The sequence below is a fragment of the Myotis brandtii genome, unplaced genomic scaffold (genome assembly GCF_000412655.1).
Source record: "Myotis brandtii unplaced genomic scaffold, ASM41265v1 scaffold363, whole genome shotgun sequence".
Classification (NCBI taxonomy): domain Eukaryota; kingdom Metazoa; phylum Chordata; class Mammalia; order Chiroptera; family Vespertilionidae; genus Myotis; species Myotis brandtii.
In genome coordinates this window covers 928,882-947,198 of record NW_005363938.1, presented here as the reverse complement: position 1 = coordinate 947,198, position 18,317 = coordinate 928,882, and the positions used below count along the sequence as shown (strand labels likewise).

Here is an 18,317-nt window from a genome sequence, read left to right as displayed (position 1 = left end):
ATCTGTATCCTCAAAGTTCTGCTCAAAACCCTTCACAATATCATGTCCATCTATTTTCCTAATGCAACCACCCAGGATTCTATCGCCAGAACCTAAGTTCCAACCATAACCATCTATTAAAGGTTCTTACCACAGGGCCATACATAATACAGTAGTATATAAATCTATAAAGCCCCTGTAAGACAGTGTAGAAGTGACACAAGAATATATTACAGACCAATGTAGCAGAACCTGTACATACTGAGCAATCCCACTGAATGCAAGTCGAAATGGCATACAAATTAGTGAGGGGAAAAATGGACTATGCATCAGATGGGCTGGCTTGTGCAACTAGTTTATTCACATGGAAAATTATTCCCTATCTTATACCCATACACAGAAATAAATTCCATATGGATTTGATTTATGCTGAAGAGCAGAGCAAACTTTTAGAAAAAAGAAATATGGTAGAATCTCTTTATAACCCCAAAGTACACAGTAGTAAGATTTATTAAATATGATGTAAAAAGCACCAACCATAAACAAGCAGACTAATAAATATGACTTAATTAAAAGTAAAACTTGAACACAACAAAACACATAAAGTGGAAAGAAAAGCTACTGGGAGAACATATTTAAAATTTAAAATATCAACAAAAGATAAATAAAATAACCAGAATATATAAAGACATAAAAATATATAGAAGGGGGAAGCAATCTAATAGAAAAACATAAGAGATATAAATCATAACAAAAGAAGAAACTAAAATAGCCAAATAAACATTAAAAATGATGCTCAAATACACCAGAAATCAAGAATATAGAAGATTTTAAATTAGCAAAAATTTGAAAGTCTGACAATACCAAGGCTTGGCAAGGATATGGAGCAATAGGAACTCCCAGACAGTGATGTTAGGCACTGAAATTGGTACAATTCCTCTGGAGAATGATCTGGCAACATATAAGAACTCAAGGATGCACATACCTATGTACAAGCAATTCTACCTCTAGATCCAAACTCTGGAGAAGCTATTAACTATTCACAAGAAGATAATGTCCCACGTGTTTATAGCAACATAGTTAATAGCAAAGCATGGAAATGTCCAAAAATTCCCCTGACAGAATGAATAAACTACACAATATAATCCTAGAATACCATAAAGCGAAAATGAGGAATTACTGCTACACACATCTACATGGATATATTTTATACAGAATGTTAAAATGAAAAAGCAAGTTGCAGAATATACACACAGTATAATACCATACTGTACAAAGTTTGGGATCCTCAAACTAAACACACACCTTATAAATATACATGCATATAATGTAAGTAGAAAGCCATACAAGGGACTGATGCTTCAGGATGATGCTTCTGTAGAAGGAAAATGGAAAATGGCATCTGGGAGGGGTACACAGGCAGCACTGACTATATGTGCAATGTTTTTTAATACAATTTTAAGTTTTTAATATAAAGCAAAAAATACCCAATGTTAAGATTTAACTATTCTGTATAGAGATTATATTATTCTATTTTTCTGTGTTCGTGAAATATTTCAAAGTATGAAGCAACTTGTATTTTAAAGAATAGGAAAAAACAACAGAGGCTGAAATTTACCAAGGGGTTGCCTCCTGATAGTGAGCCTTTGGCTATGAGTAGTTTTTACTTATTTTTTTCCTAATCTTCTAAATTTTCTAATTTTTTTCTTTCATAAAGTCAACCCAGATACTTCTAGCCCAATTTATTCTCCCATTTTACTCCCAAATTCAACACTATACTTTCTTGTTCGTTTGGTGGAGAACTTGGTAAGGAAGTATGCACTGTTTCCTCCACTCGAACATGGGTTCTTGGAGGGCACACCACATGCATTTATTTTTTTTAATTATTTTTTAAAATATATTTTATTGATTTTTTTACAGAGAGGAAGGGAGAGGGATGAGAGTCAGAGAACTTGGTAAGGAAGTATGCACTGTTTCCTCCACTCGAACATGGGTTCTTGGAGGGCACACCACATGCATTTATTTTTTTTAATTATTTTTTAAAATATATTTTATTGATTTTTTTACAGAGAGGAAGGGAGAGGGATAGAGAGTCAGAAACATGGATGAGAGAGAAACATCGATCAGCTGCCTCCTGCACGCCCCCTACTGGGGATGTGCCCACAACCAAGGTACATGCCCTTGACCGGAATCGAACCCAGGACTCCTCAGTCCGCAGGCCGATGCTCTATCCACTGAGCCAAACCAGTCAGGGCCACATGCATTTATTTTTATATAAATTATGTATTGAATGCCTATGTGGTGCCAGTTACTATGCCAGCAGCTAGAGAAACATAAATAAAACATGCATTTCCCTTCCTCCTCAGAGTTTAGTCTCAATGAATAAATATATTAAATAAACAGAGAAAAAAACTATATAATTAAAATTATGAAAATGCTATGAAGGAAAAGAACAGGTGTTATAGGACAACACAGTAGAAAGGCCTAATATAACCTCAACTGAATAGGAGAAATAGAAATATGGCAGGAAGGGAAGGTGGAAGGGACCTGTGGACAGAGACAAAACCCACTGGAGTCTTTGTTACTGGGCCAAAGCACCTTGAGGGCAGGGATTGCTTCTGATTTATATCTGTACGTGTTACTTACATAGTGCTTAACAAATGCTTCCTGGTTGGTTCTAAGGCAGTCTCTGAGCAATCAGGAAATTCTGTGCCTGCAGCTCTGGGGCAGGAAAGCAGTCCGTGGGGGATGGCCCCACAGGCAAAAGTAGCCATTTAGAGGCAGAATGGAATCAGAGCCCATCGTGTGTGGTAGCTCAGCCCCTCAAAAAGCACTTGCTATAAATTCTCTCATACCCACCTCATGAGAGAGCTAATCTACCTCTCTCTTATTCTGTCCATCTATCCATCCCCTTCCTGTCCAGTACCCTCATCCCCACATTATTCAACAATTTAATTCAATACATTTAAGGGGACGTATGTGTGTCAAGCTAGGGATATGAAGACCCACACAGCATAGCCTCTGCCTCAAATAACTTTCCGTCTAGACCAGTGGATCTCAACTAGGGTAACTGTATCTCCCGGGGACATTTGACAATGTCTGGAAACATTTTTGGTTGTCACAATGGGGTAGGGGAGGGTGTACTACTGGCATCCAGTGGGTAGAGTCCAGGGATGCTGTGAAACATCCTACAATGATGCTTACAATGACGACCCCCCAACAAGAAAGATTTATCTGGCCCCAAATGTCAATAATGCCAAGGTAGAGAAACCTAGTGTAAGTTATTTAGAACCATGCCTAGAATTGACTCCAAAAGCAGGGTGAGAATTAGAGGTCAAGGACCAGAGGAAGCAGGTCAAGTGCCAGAGGGCAGTATTAAACATCAGGTCACTAGGTAAGCATATAAAAAATGTCCAAATTGAGAAACCTTCTCTAGAGAATTAGTGGCATAATTACATCACAATATAGCAGGAGTATAAGTTATTGACCAAATACAAAGTGGGGGGGGGGGCATCTAGTTTAGAACTGAGGTGAAAAAGCTTCCTTAGAAGTGACATCTAATTCAAAACCTGAAAAATAGATAAGATAGAAAAGGATGTAAGGATGGAGGAAGGATAAAGGGTCTATTCCAGACAGAAGGAACAGCTAGCAGGCAAGTAGGACTATGGAATGAAAGATATGTTTGTACAATGTAAAAGTAGGGAGTGGCTATTGAAGAATTGAGAGGCAAACAACCCAGATCATAACGCACTTGTACCATAGGTTAAGAAATGTGGACTTTATCTTTTGGGCAATATAAGCCACTGAGAGGATGTACATAGAGGAGTGACATGACCAAAACTTGTTTTAGGACATTCATTCTGAAGAATGGACTGCTAATGAAATGAGCAGGAGGACACTCTGCAATCCAGGTGACAGCTGTGGCTTGACCTAATGATGGTTCTGAGGATGGAATGAGACATTCAAGAGATGCTTCAACAGTCAGCATTCCACCAAGATGTGTGCCTACCATGGTCCTCTGCCTAGTAATTCCAAAGGCCCCAAACTCCCAAACTTAAACGTTTCTTTATAATTCATCAATGGCCCAACCCAACTAGAGTTATGTGGCAGCAAAACCAGAACCTGAACAGACTTGAGACTATTTATAGTACATTTATCATATTTTGTGTGAATATTTCAAGGCACAAGTATTAATGTTTGATTATAGGTGCCATGAGATAGACATGGGCCCTCAAGGTTATGGATTGAATTACAGGGGCACACGGCCATGAAGCGTATAATTACAATAAGGTGTTAAACTTATGATGGGAAAGCACAATGATGACTAAATACAGCAGATAGATCGAATGTCATAGGAAGGAAAGAATCTAGAAATATCTCTCTGAGAAAGTGATATTGAAACTGAGACCTAAAGGATAATTAGAAACTTTTGATCTGAAGGGACCAGAAAGAAAGAAATTGAACTTAAGCAAAGCAGAACAGGGGAAAACCAGAGAATAGGAGGAAATAATGGTTGAAAGAAAGCTGAGGGTAGGAAGCTCAGGGCCAGCGGAAACATGGTGGAATGCAGCTTCGAGTGTAGCCTGGGAAGGAGTTATTACCTGGAAGAAACCCTAATGGAAACTGGACCACACTTTCTGATGTTCTAGAACAGCCGTGGGCAAACTACGGCCCGCGGGCCGGATCCAGCCCGTTTGAAATGAATAAAACTAAAAAAAAAAAAAAAAAAAAAAGACCGTACCCTTTTATGTAATGATGTTTACTTTGAATTTATATTAGTTCACACAAACACTCCATCCATGCTTTTGTTCCGGCCCTCCGGTCCAGGTTAAGAACCCATTGTGGCCCTCGAGTCAAAAAGTTTGCCCACCCCTGTTCTAGAAGGTGCTTTGCACCTAAAAATAAAATAAATCTAGGGAGTGGAGTTTAAAACACTTAAACATTTATTTGTGGTTATTTGGGCTGGGGGGGGGGCGCAACGACAACCCTTCTGTGCAATAAAGCACCACTAAAATGCACTGCAAATGGATAAAATGGGTAATTGTATACTGAAACACTTAGAACACTTACAATGAGTTTGAATAATAATTTAGGTCATCAGCAATATGCTGCCAACTTTGTAAAGCACTATGGTCTGGCAGGGTGTTTTAAAATAATAAATTGACCAGAAACATAAGTGAGATACTCAGATGTCAATTAGGAAGATGTTGGCGACATTAAAGTTTCCAACCACAAATATATCAGTATAAATCATACCCTCCATTTTGAACTATGACAGCTTAAAAAGCAAATGCTAGTATTCTACTCCAAAAATCCGAAGGAACTAGCCATTGATAGCAACTATTTTAATCGGCGAATACTTATTATCCCACACCAGAATATTAGACTTTTAAAAACCAGTGTTGGGCCTGGCTGGCATGTCTCAGTGGTGTGTGTCAACCTATGAACCAGGAGGTGACGGTTCAATTTCCAGTCAGGGCACATGCCTGGGTTGCAGGCTCAATCCCCACTGTGGGGCGTACAGGAGACAGCCGATCAATGGTCCTCTCTCATTCAGCCTCTCCTCCCCATCCCGAACCACTAAGGCTTCCCTTCCCTCAGACCCGAGACCACCTTGGGTCTGGCAGTGGTGGTCCAGGGGTCTGTAGCTTGGCATTCTGCCCCCCCCCCCCCCGGGGGGGGGGGGGGGGGGGGAGGGAATCAAGCTAGATGTAAGGGAGGCAACACTTCACAACTATTACTTAGTTTCTTTGTGAATATGCTGCTTATTTTTTGTTAAACCATCCCCTCCCCCAACTTTTGTTAGTCATCTATTTGCCACCCAGTCCCTCCTAAATTCCAGTTACAGGGGCCTGAATTGTAGTTTTTCTCTCTTCCATCATGCTGGAGGAGTTGGAATTCCCTCTACTTATCCAGTGTCCCAGTAATTCAACTTCCTCAACAACAGGAACCTTCTCATTCTCTCCAGCTCCCACAATAACACTCACATCCTAGACCAGCTGTGGGCAAACTACGGCCCGCGGGCCGGATCCAGCCCGTTTGAAATGAATAAAACTAAAAAAAAAAAAAAGACCGTACCCTTTTATGTAATGATGTTTACTTTGAATTTATATTAGTTCACACAAACACTCCATCCATGCTTTTGTTCCGGCCCTCCGGTCCAGTTTAAGAACCCATTGTGGCCCTCGAGTCAAAAAGTTTGCCCAGCCCTGTCCTAGACCCACCCTAGAACCTGAATTCTGAAACAACCTCCTCTGAATACATTATTTCCTTCCCCTTTATGCCTCCTGTATCTTCATCCATCCATCCCATATTCAACGGATATTCATTAAATATTTGCCTTTTGCCAAATTCTATTCTAGGTGCAGGAGGGAAAGCATTATTAAGAAATAAAGATATAATAATCCAGACAGAAATCTCTACCTCCACGTAACATACAAGCAAATAAGTGATATTGAAACTGAGAGTATTTAGCAAGTGGTAACTTTCTGCTTTCTTCATGTCCTTAATACCCCCAACCCCATCCCAGTCACTCTGAATAGATGAACTTGGTTTCTATTTTATGGAGAGCAAAGTCCACTTAATGTGAGTAAGGGTCTTTAAAACTTCCTTTCTCTATTAACCAATGTCACCCCAATAATTCAATTAAAAACACACACACAAAAAAAACAAAATAACTTTCTCTGTGACTCAAAATCCCTGCAGGTTAACATTTACTTGTCGTTCCCTCCAAGGGTCCCAAATGTTCTTCCCTTCGTTCTATGACTAACCCCACCCCTCTCTCTGTCACTCCCATGTCCGATCTGTAGAGCTTTATTCAGTTATCCTACCTTTCTTGAATTCTGAATTTGTTAAATGTATAGGTTATGAAGAGGAAAAGATAGTATTCCAGATGAAAGAAACAAAATGAACAAGTTATATGAGTAGGAAAGAATAGGGAATGCTTATGATAAAAGCAGTAATAAAACTGGTCTTATTGCATAGCAGGGTGCATTGGATGGTGATAGAATACAAAGTTAGATGGATAGGGTGGGACAAGATTACACAGTATGTTAAAAGCCACAGTGTAGGTTGATGGTTTCTGAACAAGAAAATGCTCACAATGAAAGTAGTATTTAAGGAAGATGGGACTCAGAGCATGGAATGAGATGGGATGGAAAGGAAGGATTTAACCGTGGAATAAGAACTGGATCAGGATTGAGGACAGGGAGGGTAGAAGGCAAGAGGGTGAGGCAATCATCTTGACAAGTATATTGAGAACCTGCTGAGTGTGGAGATAGTGAGAAGAAAAAAGGAAAAGACAAAAGACATTTGCCAGAGAGAAATGGACAGAACCTGATGATTAACAGCATAGTGTGGATCAATTTCAATCGAGTTCTTGGCAGTGTAACTGCTACAAGATGGAAGGCACAGTGCAACATTGGTAAAGTTCCTAGAATCATAGGCCTGGAGGTTGGAAGGGGCTGGGGCTTCTGAGATCATGTGATTCAGCACACCCACTTAATAAATGAGGAAGCAGAGGACCAAAGAAGTGAAGTGATTTGTTCAAAGTCACAAAGCAAGTTGCTAAGAGATGAGACTGGAACACTGTCTCCTGTCTGCCTTTGGAGCTCCCTCCACCATACCTTGGGGCCTCTTCCAGACCCCATTTAAGCTTCCTATTTGTTCACTGAGACCCTCAGGTGCCACACTTCCACCAATAAAAACTGCACTATGGAACCAGCCACCTGAGTTTGGTCTCTGCACATATCTGGTTCAGGAGAGTTAACTCTCGGTCATCAGGGCTTCAAAGTTGCTGGGCGGACTCTACCCCAGGGCCTTCCTGAAGATAAGCCCGCCTTGTCCTTTCATGGGGAGCCCAGCTCAGACTGTGCTATGTCTCCAGACACTGTTTTGAAATTTCTAGTAAGTCCTAAGGCAATAGAGTAAATAAGACACACACCCTACTCTAAGGATTGTTAAAATGATTTTGAGATTAAAGAGCAAACCATATTGACCCTTATTGTTTCCTCCTTCCCCTCCTATTCTGACTCAGTAACAGAAGTTGAGCCATGTGTATGATTCCCTGGCAAAGGCTGGAATTTGTATTTGGTAATCTTCAAACTATCAGCTCACAGAACTCTGCTGATAATAAAAGTAGTCTATTATATTTCTAGTGGGGTGTTTACATTTTCTTCTAGACAACATTCATTAGTAAAATAGGAGTTTCTGGGTTATTTTCTAGAGAACTTTGAGCCTTAACATAAGTTAACACGAATATAGCTTCCAATATTTTATAGAAACCAAGCACTAAATAAATATGAACAACTTGGGTATCTCATTTCCTCTGCCAGTATCAAAAAGGCCTTTTACCAAGCTACCATGGATTTGACCAATCATCCATATTAAAACAGGTATTTAGAGTGAACTGTTCTGAATTATTTGAACTTATTAAGAGCTGCCTGAATAAAGTCATTGGATAATACTGAATAATTTTTATAACAGAAGTATTAAGTATTGTTTATGTTTTCTCCTCTTGCTTTTCCCAAGAATTGCAATAACAACTTTTTTTTCAAAAAAAGATAAAAAACAACAACACAAAAAAATATGCCAAATCCTTCTTTGGGAAAATATTGACAATTATGTGTTTTCAAGGACAAATTTTCAAAGTAACAGTGCCCACAGTGATGACAGAATTGCAATGAAAATGTACACAATTCTGGTACCAAACTTGACCCCTTGGCTTATGTTTTCTTCTAACTTAATTTCCTCATACTACTCATTTTGAAAAAAAAAAAATTTTTTTTTTACCACATGCTTTGAGCATCTCAAAAGTTTAAACTGAGTACATCTGTTCAGCAGCTTTAAGATATTCTCTTTTATGACTAAGGGACAGGTGCTGTTCAGTTTATTATCATGCATGTAAACTAAGCCCTTGAACTTAGAGTGAGGAAAAGCACTCGGCTTAAAGTTTAGAAAGGAAGGAACTACACACCAGCTTCCTTTAGAACAGCCTGCTTTTTCAGCTTCCTGTATGAAAATAATATTACATTTTTACAGGAATTTCTAAAAACAATGAAGAAATTATATTTAAGCCGTTAGACAGTGAAGTTTCAAATCCTTTAAAGAGCAAACAATTTCTTCCAATAATTTTGATATTTAAATCAAGCCAGGAACAGAAAAAGAGATTAATAAAATAAAATAGAAATGTGGTACAAAGTTTACAGTGGATTATACAATTTTCAGATTATCATACATTCACGTTTTCTTCCAGTAAATGACAAACACTAAAACTTTTGGCTTTAAAAGCCTCAAATATCAAGTTACTGTATTTTGGTAGAGATGATGAGGGAAAGGTTTTCTCTGTTGGTGTGGTTGCTGCTATTATTGTTATGAAAGTATTTTGAAACAACAAAAATATACCAAGTTTATTATTAAATGCAGTTATTCAGACTCTAACTAAACCAGAGAAAATGGACTATTCTTTATAAAAATAAAAATAAAATGCATGCAGAATCTCAAATTCCAGGGGAGAGAGCAGTAACCTCCTCAAGGTACAGGCCTTAAATGTCCTCTCAAACTTTTAGGAAATCACCAAGTTACCCAGCAGACTGCTTCCATGGCCATCTTTCACATACAGATTTCCACAGCTCATGTGCGTTCAGCCAGAAAGGATCATGCTGTACATCAACACTAAGTTCTCTCCATGTATACTTCATTCAGTATGCCATTACTATGCATTTAGAAATTTTCTATCAATGGTTGTTAAATGAACTAAAGCTTATCATGAAATTCAACCTATTCTTACAGTACTCTTTCTTGAATGTTAACATTTCATTGTATTCAAATATTCAAGATTCAAGTGTGTCAGAAAATTCCAATCACTTAGACTGTTTAGGAAAGAGCAATATAGACGTGGGGAACTACAGATATAGGAACTATAGTTTCCTTTAACCCACTCTAGTCCTACCCCTGCATAGTATCCAGCATGGGAATCAGCAGCTGTTGCAAATCCAGGGCTCAGAGAAGTGTATGGCCCTGGCCCAGGAGACCAAAGCCAGGTGAACAGCAGCTCAACCCACTGTAAGTTCTAGCCCTGGAAGCACCGCATTCCACTGCTATGACGTGGATCCTGTGAGTAAAGGGCTAACCCGAGGAAAGCAGTGGTGGGAACAGAAGGCAGAGGTGGCTGGTGTCTGCGAGAACTCGGGGCTTGCTGTCCCTACTTGAAATAGGACACTTGGAGAAGACAATACCAGAAAGTGTGTCTTCTAGAGCTCCCAACAACCCTTCCTGTGCCCCCTCCCCAGTGCACTTTGCAGGATATTGCCAATGACCTTTCTGCACCCTCCTTTCCAGTAACTGCCACTCCACACGCACTACATTTACCTGTTTATCTTTTAATCTGCCCATAAGATTTTAAGATCATTGAAGTGGTCCTCCACTATGAAACTAGCTCATCCTTTCATCTCTGTACCTACCCCTAGTTTCTAGAAGAGAAATCAGCACAAAGCAGTCATTCAGTATTTGTTCTTGAACGTTTTGTCGAAGAGCTGTTAGAGAGCAAAATAAAGTCTGTTTTCTAGTATGTTCACACACCGCCCTCCCTCAATTGCACCCCACCTCTATCCTATTTCCAATGTTCATTCCTTATATCTCTTCAGAAACCACTAACAGAAAAGGATATAATAAATCTATTCATTCTAAAAGGGAAAAGATATGTGGTTGACCTCTCTTAGTGGCTCTGCAAAATGAAGGAATTCCAATTATTTAAATGTGAATGGGAGAGAGATTCTAGGTGGCAGCCCTGGAATCAACCCACAGGGGCAACTGCTTTCCTTTACATCAGGCAGGTTCATCACACAGAAAGGTTTTTCTGTTTATTTTTTTTCCCTAAGCCTTCGGCTCCTTTGATTTTTGCCTAACTGCTATCTCTATCCTCTGTCCTCTCTCTGGTATTCCATGCTTAGACTCACTTGAAAACAATAACTTGGCCACACAAGCAACTATACTATTTTAATTAATATACTGAGCAATTACACAGATAGCCATATAGCACACATACTTTGTTTCATATTTGTCCATTTTCTTTTACAACTATGTTGGAAGCTGCCTAACGATAGGAGCTACATATACTTCACACTGAGTCCTAGCCCAATGCTGAGCACATAGTAGGTAAGTATTCAGTGGGGTACTACAATAAAATTTGTAATCCAGCAAACACAGAAAATGTTTTATATAATAACTCTACTGTTACAAAAGCACTCAAAATTATCAGCCAGCTAGAAAGAACAATGGTAATACTGGGGCTGTTAAAAAGCAATTCACATTTATTTAGAGTATATTAAATGTCAAACTTTAACCTATGCCCTTCATAGACAGTCTCTTATTTAATCTTTATGGGGTATGGAGAGGTTAAATACCTCCAAATTATACTGTCAAGTGGGGCAGATGGCAGGCTGATTCCAGAGTCTATATCTAACCGATTCATGAATTTAAAAATGTAAGATCCCCCAAATATTTCCTAACAGTATGGCTAAGCAGGTGTACAGTGATTTTTAAAAACTGCTTTAAAATAACTCTTCAGCCCTAACCGGTTTGGCCCAGTGGATAGAGCGTCGGCCTGCAGACTGAAGGGTCCCAGGTTCGATTCCGGTCAAGGGCATGTACCTTGGTTGCAGGCACATCCCCAGTAGGGGGTGTGCAGGAGGCGGCTGGTCGATGTTTCTCTCTCATCGATGTTTCTAACTCTCTATCCCTCTCCCTTCCTCTCTGTAAAAAATCAATAAAATATATTAAAAAAAATAAATAACTCTTCAGCTCTTAGCCCCTACCCATGCAGTTTCCTCTGTGTGAACATCTTCATCCCACCTCCCTGTCTATCTGGCAAATTTCACACATCCTTAAAGTTACCTCAAGCATTCCTTCTGCAACACCTCCCATTGCACCTTGCACACACTGACATTCTATCAATAGTCCTGCTCTAATCCATGTATCTGTTTATTATCTGTCCATGAGAATCTGAGCTCCTAGAGTTAAGAACCTTACCTTTTCATTTGTGCACCTAGGTCTCTAACACAGTACCTACCACACAACAAGTGCAAGGTCAATATTTTTTCTTGAAAGAGTTGTAGGAGTAGCATTAAGATTCTTAGTTTGCAACATCTACCTTTCACAGCAGATCTGTATCAAGATCTACATTATAACTTTCAACTCAATAATTTAAATTTGTTTCCATAGCAATGAGACAAAGTGCTTCTTATAATGAGAAAGGTAAGCTAAAACTTAAGGTTCAACCCACTGAAATACTTCACAATCATTTGCTTTTGTTCTCAGTATGAAGAGACAGAATGACAGCATTTAACTTTCTATAATTTCTTCTCTCTTTAAGAACACTCTAACTTTACCACTTGCAATACACCAAAACTTATTTTTCAAACACAACTAGACTATAATTTCCATTAATAAAAGGACAGCATCTTATTTCTTCACAAATCTAAAATGTCTATAAAGGAACAATACATCTAATCAAACCATAGCTATATTTCAGATTCTGAAAGACCAAAAGATATTTTTAAAGTAAACATCACTCCTTCTGACAACTGACCTTTTAAGAAAGATGTCATGTTCTATAAGAAAGAGAATACAGGAGAGACCTCTTTGGGCTCTAATTTAAAACATGGCCTAAATTAGGCAAGGGAGGTTAGGGTTCAGACAACTTATCAAGATCTTCCAACTCAGTAATTTTGATACAAAGGAAAGAAAACGTGGATTCAATTTTTCATTCTTAATTAGGCTGCTTACTTTCTGAAAGTTAGCTGATTTCCATGACATTAAATTTCAATTTCATCCACATCCTCCACCCCTAACTATCAGACCAATAAAAAGCACTGGTAGAAAGAACCTAGACAGGCCTAAATTCTCATAATGAAAACAAAAGTAGAAATGTAAATATGGTTCAGCTCAAGGGAAGGATAACTACATTCAACTATAGTCTCTTCAGCATGGGAGCCCATGACATATAGGTGGTGATCACACATCCTAAGAAAGCTATCCTGTGAAAATGGAATGGGGCACCTAAGTCTTTGAGTTAATTAAATAAAAAAAGAAAAGATCTCATCTTAAATTTATTGAGTCTCTCAAAGCTTACATTTAAAAAAACCTGTCTTTCTCAAAATTTACTACTGGAAATTTATAAATAATATTATTTCCAATAGTAAACAATTTTCCTTTTTTGGTTTTGCTCCTTTATGACAAATGGAATGTCTTCATATAACGAAACTTATTGATATGTTTAAAAGCTAAGATTCAGCTAGATCAATAAACTAATAGAACTTCCCTATGTTATCCTGCTGAGAGCAAAATATCAGACATGCATCGACTTATCGAGCCTCGCTTATCATGTTCACTCATTAGTATCTCTGCTGCTTCTAAGCAGCATCTGAAGAACATGAATTTCAGGAATAAATCAGGAGAATAGAAGAAACTCTAAGAAGTGGTGAAAAGGGAAAGAATGAGCAAATATGCTCAGCCCAGACATTCAAGCAGATCAGGCCTTCATAGGTTCCTCCCCATCTGAATAAATAGACAATGTTCAGTCTTTCTGGCTAAGCTTCGGCTCAGGACATCACACCTACACACTCTCTACTCTATACCATGAGGACAGTATGTCATTACAAATGAATGTCAAAATTAAGGTGTTTCCCCCCCCCATTCTGGTTCAAGAGCTCCCTTTGAGAAAACATTGTCAACCATTAACTAGGCAGATTATATATTAATCCATGTCACACCGTCATGTGGTTTCATTATTTTTTCTTCCAATTTTAGCCAATAATAAATCATGGTTTCTATGCCTCAGCATCCAGAGACCAGACACAAATCTGCAGGGAAGTTAACCATTCACCTGATTGAGTACAACAGAGCTGTAATTCTCTGTATTATTATTCTATAGTGCAAGAAAGGGAAGCAGGGGCCAGCTGCCTCTTTAAAATTGCTATTCTTTCAATTTTGATAAATTCCAATTGGACATCTAAATTACTGCAGCTTTGCTGAATTGGCTCTGTGAAGGCATTGAAAGCAGACTATATGTGTAGCCAAGTGGTCTGTGTGCTTAAATGCAAAAATGTAGCTGCATCACTGCAAGATTCCACTGTGATTGCAGCAGTGGAAACAGGAATCCATGGATGTATCCCAGGTTCCACAAAGGCCCTGGACTCTAACAAGCACTGAGCAATATCACAAAGGGTGTCAACTACACTAAAAAAAAAACCCCTGAGCTCATTCTTGTAGCTCAAGCATTTCCTTAGTGAAAAAAAGAAACAACAAGAGGCTGGAATACTGAAAAAGAAACATCTTTATTAGACAAATAGTACATTCTTATTCTCTGAACAGAATGCATCAAACTCAAGGCTTCCTATACAACACAACTTCCCTGAGCACATTTAATCGGGTGCTGGGAAATGGAGGTAAGTAAGACCAATTCCCTGACTCTAAGATTTATCAGAAAGACAGATAAGAAAACAGACAATCACAGTGCAGTGTGGTAAAGAATACTAGATGACAGCAAGGTGTTTTGACAGCATTGGGGGAAGGAGACTTTAACACAACTGGGCAAGAGGATCAGCAAAAGGACCCCAGAGGAAACAAGGAATGCAGCTAAATCTTTAAGAATGAAATAGAAAAAGGAGGTGAGGAGGGCAGGAGCAATTCAGACAGAGGGAACTGATTTGCAAATGATCTCTCTGATTCAAGACTTTTTTTCACTCAACATTCTCTACCTCACTATCCTCCGTAACCTGAAAGCTAAAGGAACAGGAAGCCCCCAAATAGAGGAAAAATCACAGTCCAAGTACCTATCTTACAGTGTGTGACTATTAAATACATCTCAAGACGTGTGACATGAGAGAAAGCATTGCTTGTGTTAGCACATAGTGTTTGCTGGACACATCATTACAAAGTTTGAAGCCAAACAAAACTGAAAAGCTAACAGATTTAAAAGCAATGATTAAGCATGGAAATTCAGTTGCATTTGTTCAATTAGAAAAAAAGGCTTTTATAAATCTAAAAGTAGGTGGAATGGATGAGGTGGAATCACTTTAGGAAACAAAAACTCTAAATTAAATAGCTTCTTATCTGCACATAGGACCCTTAATTATTTCCTTGGGTCCTTGAGAAGGGGAAATGATTCCCTACGCAAAATAGTATTTAACATTTAATGAGTGATAACTCACACATTTTCTCATTTATATCACAACCAGAGGAAAAGTAACATTATCATCTCCATTTTACAGATGAAAGAGGTAAGTTTAATCACGGTTACATTGAGTGTAAAGGAGGCAGATTTAGAATACAGGTTTTCTGACTCAAGAGTCTGGGCTCTGGTCCTGGCACTATCACAAACTAGCTGTTTAGTCACATTGTTGTTTTCCTTTCTAAAAAATCAAGGAATTGAAAATTTTATAATGTTGAGAAGCAAAGTGTTAAAGGAGTAGCTTGCTCTTTCAACCATACAATTTTAAAAAGGGGTCAGGTTCACGTTGTCATTATTATTAAATTAAAATAATTTACATAGCCCTTGGCCATCCTATCCATTTGAAAATAATTCCTCTATTTTTCCCCCTTTTGTTTCTTCCCTACAATTGAACACCAGCCATAATGGTGCATCTCAGCAAACAGCTGTTATGTATTTACAAAATCCCTAAATATAGTACCTTGATTGGATTGGAGAGAAACTCAACCTTGGAATATGGATGCTGAGATGATATTATTACATTATGCTGGTTTCACTCCATTTGTAAAATAATTATAGAATTAAGCCTTTTTAATAATAAAAAATACATTTTAAAAAGTTATAACTTGTTAAACAAGGGACAGTTTGTTAAATACTCATTAATAAGTAAGATTAAGTTTGCAGTGAAATACTGCTGTAAACTTTTAAAACAATCCCCCACATTCCGCCCCCAGATTTTCCTCCTATTCAACATAATCCTGTCAGCCACACCTGCCACTACTGTTACAGCTATAGTTACCATGACCACTGCAAACAGACTTAATAGAAATAAAAAGCATATTTCGCAATTAAACCCAAGGGAGCACTAGCTGCATGCAGAATTACTTTTGGAATATTCTAACTCATTCTACAGAATATAACCACCAAAATGGAGATCTGAAGCCAGTGAAAAATAAACTTTAAGAATACTTAGATCTGGCCCTAACCGGTTTGGCTCAGTGGATAGAGCGTCGGCCTGCGGAATGAAGGATCCCAGGTTCAATTCTGGTCAAGGGCATGTACCTTGGTTGCAGGCACAACCCCAGTGGGGAGTGTGCAGGAGGCAGCTAATCAATGTTTCTTTCTCATTGATGTTTCTAACTCTCTATCCCTCTCCCTTCCTCTCTGTAAAAAATCAATAAAGTATATATTTTTTAAAAAAAGAATACTTAGATTTGGTCTCATAGATTTACTCTAGACTTCAATAAAATAAGATCCCTCAGACATCAACTTCTCCAAGGAGGCCCTCTTATCCCACTCTTCTTTAAAAATACATATTTTTATTGCTTTCAGAGAGGAAAGGAGAGGGAGAGAAAAACAGAAACATCAATGATGAGAAACATTGATCATCAGCTGCCTCCTGCACCCCCTTCACTGGGGATCAAGCCCACAACCAGGGCCTGTGTCCTGCCTGGAATAGAACCATGACCTCCTGGTTCATAAGTCGACGCTCACTCACTCAGCCATGCTGGTCAGGCTATCGCTTTATCTTTATAGGCTAAGCCCTCTTCTTATTCAACCGTACTCTTCTTCTCTTTACCACAACATTTACTACACTATAAGAAAAAGAATATAAGGCTGTGCATTTTAACTGTTTGTCTCTCTTACTTCTCTGAGCCTCAATATCCTCATTTGTCTTGGAGAAGAAATAGTTTAAATCAAAACCTTAAAAGAACCATATTGTATAAAGTTAGAAAAGTTTAGCAAAAGAAAAAATAATTAATATTATACACAATACAGTAAGCAGAAGAAAGGAAATAATGGAGATCAGAGCAGAAAATCAATGAAATAGAGAGAGAAGAAAATGAAACAATCAACAGCTGTTGGTTTTGTTTTTTGTTTTTTTGAGAAGGTAAATAAAATTGATAGCCCTCCAACTAGACTGAGCAGGAAAAAAGGAGAGAAGACACAGAATACAAGTATCAGGAATGAGAGAGGCAATATCACCACAGATTTTACAGATATGAAAAGGATAATGAGGAACTATTGTGAAAAACTTTATGGCAATAAATTCAAAATTTAGATGAAGTGGACAACGTCTTTGATACAAAGTACCAAAACACATTAAAAAACAACAACAGATAACCTGAATAGTCATATCTATATTAAAAACTGAATTTGTAGTATAAAATCTTCCCTCAAAGAAAACTCTGGATCTAGATGCCCTTATTGGTGAATTCTAACAAACATTTAAGGAAAAAATAGTACCAATTCTACACAAATTCTTCCAAATAATTGAACAGGAGGAAATAACTCCCAACTTATCCTCTGAGGCCAGCATTAACCTGATACTAAAGTTAAATAACGACATTACAAAAGGCTATTATGTCCCTTATGGACACAGATGAAAACTTTTTAAACAAAATTTAACAAATCAAATCCAAAAGTATATAAAAGGGATAAATCCATCATGACCAAGTGGGGTTCAACCCAGGATTGGAAGGCTTGTTTACCATTCAAAATACAATCAAGGTAACTTACCATATAGTAAAAACCACATGATCATCCTAATAAATGCAGGAAAATCCATTCCTGATTAAAACTCTTAGCAAACTAAGAATAGAAGAGAATTTCGGCAATTGTATAAACACACACACACACACACACACACACACTCTCTCTCTCTCTCTCTCTCTCTCTCTGTCTCTCTCTCTCTCTCTCTTTCTCTCTCTTACAGTATAACATTGGTGGAAAACTAAATAATTTCCCTCCAAGATGAGAAACAAGATGAGGGTGTCCACTCTCATCATTTCTATCCAGTATAGTATGTTGGTGCAATAAGGCAAGGACAATACAAACATCCAGATTAGAAAGGAAGAAATAAACTGCCTTCAGTAAAAAAATGACATGATTATTTATGTAGAAAATCCAATGAACTCTACAAAAGAGCTACTATAACTAATAAATGAGTTTATCAAAGCTGCAGGATATTAGATCAATATACAAAACTGTATTTCCATGCTAATAATTTTGTATTGAAATTTTTAAAAATATCATTTATAATAATGCCAAAAATATGAACTACTTAGAGATAAATCTCTAAAAGATGTGAAGATCTATAGTTTAAAATACTACTGAGAGAAATTAAAGA

The 18,317-nt window shown here is 38.0% G+C and overlaps 1 protein-coding gene across 2 annotated transcripts in view; it reads right to left on the bottom strand.

Annotated features, from left to right (window-relative positions):
• MKL2 (MKL/myocardin-like 2) overlaps positions 1 to 18,317 on the bottom strand; it is a 184,178-nt gene that overhangs the window by 145,797 nt on the left and 20,064 nt on the right. The window lies entirely within an intron of this gene.